We start from the raw sequence: 8,625 nt of genomic DNA on the forward strand, positions 1-8,625 counted from the left end.
TATAACAAAATAATGACTTATTATTTTCAGAAAAATAATAATAGGTTTTCGTTAACCTTGTTACATGCATAAAAAGTATAATATTTTATACTTAACCTCCCCTAATATTTCGTATGACAAATATAAGTTTTAATGCACCCAAATAGTTTATTGGCATCATGAGGGTTGTCATTAACAAACCCACCGATTCGTATGTTTTCAGAACAAACAAAGCTACTTTCTAATTGTAATGAAACAATACGCAGCGCTTTAATAGCTTTTGGATCAGATAAAGCTAAAAATATACCACTTTTGTGTCCTATTCTTTCATTATTTTTGGTTAAATAGTTGTACATATACATACAGATCTCAAGTAATCTGAGGGGGTCTGGAACAACGATGCAACATTACACAGATTACCAAGGAGTAATGACCTACAACCCACACCTTTCAATTTCCATTCGACCTTGGAAGCAAATTGATACATGGGCATGTCGAGGGAGATCTCATGAGTAGTTATTCTCTCAGCAAATTTCACCATTCAAGTCGCCACAAATAATATGACCACGGTGCTTCTGCTACCAACTTGAGGTGCAAGTGAGCAGTGAACTGTCATTAGACATAACTGTTTGCTGGTACAAGCTTCAGTAGTTTGGCAAGATCATACGCTTTAAATTCTTTCCCATAACATAAGGCTAGGTCAAGTGGCGTTTTCCCATCCTGAAACATAATAGAGTATAATAAATAAAAGACAATGTCCAACCTTCATAAGGAGAACCCCAAATCCATTCACAAACAGATGAAGAAGTACATGTCCCTAAATCCACTGAATTATCGAAAAGTTGCAAGACCTCTTAAAAATAAACATGTGGAGTATATTAGAGCATTCCCTGAACCTCATGTATACAACAATAATCTATTCTTATGATCTGATTTAAGAGGTCTTGTGCACTCAAATCCACTTACAATGATGTTTGAGCCGTTATATCTAAACTTATTGTTTAACTAACCCATTGACCCATTAGATATATAGGATAACATGTCGATTTTTATAAGTAAATGCGTCAAATTTGCTTCTTTAAAATGTATCACTTTTGTTTCTTGCAGTTATATTAGGGTGTGTGATGACGATACTAGCACAATGGTACTATAGTGGCTGACCTCATTTCTTCTAGTCTTGTCAGCGCCATTCACAAGCAGAACTTTCGCAATGTCTCTGTTTCTACTTTGCATAGCTATATGCAAGGGGTCCATCCTTCCTGTCAGAACATATTCAAAACATGGATATACTAAATTGAAGTAAAGAGTTAATGGGAAATAAATCAATAGTTACATTATCAGCAACATTCACATCAACTTTGCTTTTGATCAGCAACTTCACGGTTTGCATGGCACTCACTTGAACTGCATAATGAAGTGGAGTGGCACCATCCTGTCATGATGACACTTAGTAACTCTGAAAACTTAAAACGGGAAAAAATGATTATGATATTGAAGAGAAATGTCCAACCTGATCTTGAACGTGAGGACTTGCACCTTTTCTTAAAAGATGACTAATGACTGCCTCCTTTTTACCTATAACTGCTTTGTGAAGAGCAGTCTGGCCATCCTACATCATCAATTAATTTAACCATAGAAGAAATAGGTCAGCCCGGTTATCTTTTATTGTTAATTGTAATTTTAGAACTTGCATAAAGCAAAAAATCAAGTAGTTTAAACCAACCCAAGCATACTCAAGTGTATACTACTCCCTAGTGGTAAAAGCTTGGTCTCCAATGGGTGAAAATACCTGGAGATCTCAAGTTCAATCCTAGAACAAAAGAATAAACCCCCATTGTGGCTACAGACTTCAACAACTCCAGACTACCCACAAAGCAGGTGGTCAGGCTGGTCACCCTGGGATTAGTCGGCTCCCAAAGAGAATCGGCTACCTAGTTTGGCCAAAAAAAAGTGTTGGTAGGTCAAAAACACTCGCTTTGACCAGCACTATCTTAACCATTTAGGCATTTACCCAATCTCCCCCAACCCATCAATTTCACCCTATAGGAGAGTTGCACATTTTTTAAAAGGTATTGCAAGCCTTAGTAAGTTACCACATCAACTGCATCAATATCAAATCCATTTCTAGAAGGTTGTCCATGAACTTTATCTGCCCTGCTAAGGCCAGGTATGTAAGGGGTTCCACTTCTCCTGCGTTATGAAATCTTAGAAGATCAAATTCAATGCTCAAAGCCACTAAGAACAAAACACTTTTCTAATAATTTTTTTACGTTATTGAGAATATATTCTTTTTCTTATAGACTAACAGGAACTTCATACTCTTGAAACGTACAGTTATATTTGTCTATATCAGGGAGTCATTTTGTTGAATATTGCTAGTTCTTCGGGTGTCAAAAGTTCTTCACCTCTATATATATAAAAACAATAATAATCATGATATGGGATAGTATAAAGCCCTCAAAATCAAAGGCATGGGTTAAGAATTAGACTGTAATACCATAATAGTGAATGAAAACAGAAACACAGGGATAGTCTATAACAGAAAGACCTTTGATAAGATTTTCCTCAATCTGGCTCGTGGAGAGCTTCTCAATATTTTTGAGGCCTGCAAAGCATTGGTCTCTTCCTCCCAATCACTTTCAAAGTCCAGATTATTTCTTCCCCTTCCAACTCATCCTCCATTTCACTATCACTGCTATCGGGATCTTCCCAATTTCCTGGTTGGGTGGAAGAAGTTCTGCGTGGACTTACTGCACAAATTTTTTGATATGACTTACCCGCAATTGCATAAAATTTGCACATTCTTTGTCGAATGATTGGACGACTAGTCATTTGACTGAAACTGGTACTGTTGCTGCTACATGGGGCTGAACTTACAGTAACAGCAGAAGAATGTAACACGAATCTAATCAAAGAATGTGCTGTTGAGCATGACAGTACCATCATTTTGTATGTATAGCTCTAACTGCATGGATATGTAAATATCTTATCAGACAAATAAATTAAGGAAAAAAGATTAGTGACTCTCGAATTTGATATTCCAATAACTTCAATACAAGCGGTTATTGAACCAAACATTTTTTATCCCTTCCCCACCGACAAATAACAGGGAAACTAAAGTGTAACAAGGTAGTAAACTTTGTCGCATTCGTGATGTCTTTTTGGCTAGTCTACGGAAATAGGTTAGCATCATCACATGGTTCCTAACCTTTATGGCTCATAATCATAGGGGTATCTATTGGAAAAAGCATAAACAGAAAGCAACTTTATTTAACAAACAAAAGTCATGACTAACGAGTTGTTCAAACTTCGGGACCATTTGGTTCATGGATTCGCTGGCATCTGTTAGAAATGGAATTTGAATTCGGTCGGTGCATAAAGAAGGAAAGCAACTTAATTAACCAACAAGGCCTAATTGCTAACTAACAAACTAATGCTTCAAACTTCCAAATTATCTAAAAACAAATTCAACCAAAATCACACACAGAGAAAGAAAATGTAAAAAATTCATTTAGGAATTTCATCAAACACCGTGTGTGCATATAATACTACAGGCATAATGAGAGCTGAACAAACACCTTGAGACGTTAGAAATTGGCTATATGCCGGCAGGCAGCCCTCTCAGTAGTTAAACGGCGCTTGGTCTGAATAATTATTACTCAATTCAGTTAAAAGGGGTGTTTTGTTTGGATAAAAAAGAAGCACTTATTTAAGTGAACTTCGTTTGTTTCAACACGACATCCGAAAGACTTTCTTAACTGAAAACTTCATTTTATAATTTGTCTGGTATCTTTTCGGGTAACTAGCAATGAGCATGGCCACGGGTCAGATATGGATCAAGTTTTAAGTAATACCAGACCCGTTTAATAATAATAGTGGGGTAATGGGTTTCTCTACAGATAATTGAGGACCCGAATGCGGCCCAATTGCCCAAAGTTATCGGGTTTTAGATATTCCCATTTTAAAATACAATTGGAATTATGTCGTCATTTACATTAACTAATTAATTAGAAGTTTATGAGATCTTTAACTACCATGTTTGCATTTGTTATTAATGCAATTTCCTTATGCTATTTATAAGTCTAAAAGTTATATACAAAAATGGTTATAAGTTTACAGAGAAAAGTTATTTTGAGAACCATCAAAAAAAAAAGAACGCGAGAACCAATCTGGGTCATACATCTCATCTCTTTTTTTCTTTCTCATCACTTTCATCCAAATTTTTCAAAACGTTTTATCTCACAAACCGTGCATCGTTAGACGAAAAAAAAACCATGGGTAGTCTTAAAATTTCGTCCTCTTTCATTAGAGATGCGACTTGATATACTTTTGACAAACTTTTAAATTTCAAAATTATTTTTTTTTTTCGAATTTTTTTTTTTACCTGCACATGTGTAGGATGTGTATAATGTATACCCTACACATGTCATGCACATGTGTAGGACGTCCTACACATGTGTAGGATCATGTGTAGGATTATCGCTAAAAAAAAAATTTTTAAAAAAAATCAAAATTTAAAAGTTTGTCAAAAGTATATCAAGTCGCATCTCTAATGAAAGAGCACGAAATTTTAAGACTACCCATGCTTTTTTTTTCGTTTAACGATGTACAGTTTGTGAGATAAACCATTTGAATGAATTGGGTGAAAATGAGGAAAGAGAAATTAAATATCATCAAGATCAAAATCAATGGCCAGGATTGGTTCTCGCGTTCTTTTTTTATGGTTCTCAAAATAACCCACCCCTAAGTTTACATACCGAATACATATTAAAGAAAAGAGGTTGCCTAACAATATTTAAAAGTTTGTCATATATAATACATATAGTATTTGCGAAAAGATTTTTTTTAAAAAAAGCATGGAACATGGATCGAATTCAAAATATGCCCAAGAAAATTGTGATCCAAACAAAAATGACAAGATTGAAATAGTAATGGGTCAGATATGGCTCATCACTGTTCACTTCCATCATAATTATTAGAGTATATAATATAATAGATTAATGTTAGATAAAACTAATTTCAAAGTTTAAAATAACATATTTAAAGTTTAAATAAAATTAATACAAAATAATATAAGAGTAATATTTTATGTTATACCAATACTTTAGGGTTTAAAATGAAAGACTATTAAGAAAAACCTTCTCAATCAATCATTATTTTCGTTTTCTTCGATATATACAAATTTATCTATACTATAACTAAAATAAATGTTAGAGGTACACTTTGGCACCCCTTGAAGCTTTTTCTAGGCTTAAAACTTTTTCCTAATTACATCATGTAACTAAATATATCCATATTTTCCACATTAATTTAGGTCATTTATGTTATGTATTATAGTCATTTGTACCTCTATTTTGATGTTTTATGGTATGTACGAGTAGTTTCAGATCCATAACAGGTTTTATGGAAGAAAATGGCTAAATATGGTATAAGATGTGCTTGTGGATACTTTCGGATGAATTGCAAGGATGTTAAGATGAAGAAAATTAAAGTTTCAAAGCCTAACTCCCGTTACAAATGTTAATATGAAGGCATATTTTATCACATTCAACATCTTTGAAGATCAAATTCTCGTTTGGTTCATCTCATCATTCCATTTATGATTCTAGCATTCAGTTGGATTGATTTTTTCATTCGGTACAATATGACTTCAATTATTGTCGATTGTTTTATCTTTGCATTATGCGTAGCTAATCGTTTAATCATCTACCAATTGAAATGAGACATAATGTGACGGTTGCACTAGTTTATTAATTGCAATGTTGATTTCAATTATCGTTGTGTTGAGATTTTGATGAATTGATTCTTTATCGATTATAATTTGTTGGTGATATATATGTTCTTCGCTAGTGATACTAGTTGAATATATACACTATTTCAATTGTTTATCTACGAGATGGATACTCGCGCAATGTGGTAGCGGTGGTGGCAATGGGTGGTGACGGTCGCGGTGGTGTAGATGTGGTTATTAATCTAAAGTAATTGATGAAATGTGGTAGTATGGTTATTTTTTGGTAAAAAGATGTATCTTTTGTAAATTTTTATTAAGATATTATAGAGATATTAGGTGGAAATATTTAAATTAATGGAATAAAGGAGATAGATTGGATAAATATGGTTGGAAAATGTTTTAGGGTATATTGGGTAGATTTAGTGTGTGAGTTAAGAATGTTGAAAAATTAGGGGTATTTTGGGTATTTTAAAGGTAGAAAGTTGAAAAAGAGAGGAGAATAGTTTGTTTATACTGTAATAGAGTATAGATATAGATATAGAAGTATGGATAATCAATTGTCGTTAGTTATGGTATGATAGTGAATGCCATTTATAAAAGGAATCAATTTTTCAACGTGGTAATTAACGGTTGGCGGTACCACGTTGTCGTCACATAGATACAATTGTTAATTGGATAGTCAACAAACTAGTTGGTTAGATAATTTGTTTTAAGCATTAGTGGTACCGCTTTTACAAAGGAACTAATTAATTAGGTATATAAATGATTTTACAAACATTGGTGGTACCAGTTTGTGTCTTTATTTGGCCACGATTATCAACGTCAACTGAATTGAATTGAGCTTAATTAAAGTACAACCTGAACCTTGTCGAGTGGATTTGAGGTAGATGACTCTTAAGCTTCTGTTTAAACAAAAACCCTTTTCGATTAATTCCTCGAATTACTAACTTCATTTCATTTCTGCTAACTGACTTTCAAAAGCAGAGAGACAACACGGTCACAACCCCCCTTTTACTTTGAATTTCATTATTTAACAACTTCTGTAACAATAGTCCTTGTGTTTGATCTCAGATTTACCAAGTTAACTATATTGTATACGAACGGGTCCACTGCCCGCAAGTGTGTGGTAGTCGGTCGCTAGGTGATTCGTGTTATAAAGTTTAACTCGAAATTACACATCATACGCTAGAGCTTTCTCCTTTTTCTAGATCTTTTATATTTTTATTTGTTTATTAATAAATAATTATATTTAAACTCTATGATAAATCTTTTTTTAACAAAACAAATATCCTTAAAACTCTCTCAATAAATTATTATATAAAACCTAAGTATTTATTAGTCTTCTCATTCATATCATTTCTTTTTTTCCTATCTTTAATAAATAAATCAAGTTAAATAAACTTCTAAAAAAATAAAATACCGTTTTATATCACTTTAATTTTATTTTTGAATTTTGTTTATGTTTGTTTATTATTTGATATTGAATTGTTGTTATTGTTATTTTTCTTTTCTTTTAATTTAATTTGTTGTCAATGTAGTTTGATATGACTTCTTCTACTACAAAGAGTTTATTATTTTAATTTGTTCATGTTTTGTTATTTTTCACCACCCCGTTGTCACTGCTAGATAGTACCTATCTTATGTGTAAAGATAGACATTAAGACATTAGACCATCGGTAAAAATCAAAGACATACTACGAAAGAAAACATATTTCATATTTCATGTGTTAAGCATATGATGATTGATAAGGTCAGATTTTAAGGCCGCATATATCATTGCACTTCTGATTCAAACAAACATCCACATTCTACTACACATAAAAGTTTGTGATACTTTATCAAAAAGTTATTATATAAATAATAAACAGGGAAGGTTTTTCTTGTTCATGTCATTCGCAAATATGAGTCTTTCATTAGCAACCTACCGAGTATCCTTGACTTATAAGTTATTGTATAAACAACAAACGGAGAAGACTTTACGGTTTACATTTTCATGTACCTGGGTATTGCATCTCTTGCTAATATCACATCACATCTTGGAATACATGTCTTCTCTTAGTTCCATACTTCCATACATGGATTAGTACTTTCATCATTTTTTTTTTTACGGCGAGTCAAGTTAAGTGATATCCAGTGGGCAGATGGTTCAAATATATAATCCACTCCTACAAATATAAGAATTATTATCGAACCCTGATAGATTTCCCCAAGGTCTTAACTTTGGTTCAACTAAAGTATAGCAGTGGTTCTCGGCTTGGTCAATATTCATCTTGTTTAGACCTGGCTAGTGGGTCGATATAAGAAAGTTATTATTATTGTGTTTGTATCTACAGTATATGTGTTCTGTTTTGGTTGTTTTCAGCTAATACTCAATCAGTGTCGTACATTAATCTTCGGGTTCATACTACTCGTATTCATTCACTTAATTTGATGAAATTAATTTCGGCCGTTTTCAGAAAAAAGTTACAACTTCATACAGTCATGCGATGTCCTGATCCTCCTGAACAATTATTCTTTAAGATCGAAACACTTGCTGAAATTTACAAACACAAAAAAAGAACTTAAAAGTTAAAGTGACATCATGATGCTAACCTAAAAATCAATAAAAAGGAAAAATATATTATGTGCAACTCAAGATTTGCACAAATTGAATCTTTATATAACGACTGCTTTGAGTAAGTATCGACTCTCCTACTAACTAAACAACGATTGAAGAAATAGTAACACTTGTAATAACTTATACAACAATAGAACAAAACAAAAAATCAACTCTGATATCATATCGAGTATCCTTCTATATCCAACGAAACACTCTCCTTATTGAATCAGTATGTACCGACATTTGATCCAGGAACCAGCCATTTTCATTTCAATGTTCATCTTCTAACAGTTTTTAAGATTGAAAAGATGTGTTT

The 8,625-nt window shown here is 32.8% G+C and overlaps 1 pseudogene; it reads right to left on the minus strand.

The window, feature by feature from the left end:
• Nucleotides 1–553: 553 nt before the first annotated feature.
• On the minus strand, nucleotides 554–2,296 carry LOC122584548 (annotated as a pseudogene).
• Between the last annotated feature and the right edge of the window lie 6,329 nt (nucleotides 2,297–8,625).

Source organism: Erigeron canadensis, unplaced genomic scaffold (genome assembly GCF_010389155.1).
Source record: "Erigeron canadensis isolate Cc75 unplaced genomic scaffold, C_canadensis_v1 Conyza_canadensis_unscaffolded:353, whole genome shotgun sequence".
Taxonomy (NCBI): Eukaryota; Viridiplantae; Streptophyta; class Magnoliopsida; order Asterales; family Asteraceae; genus Erigeron; species Erigeron canadensis.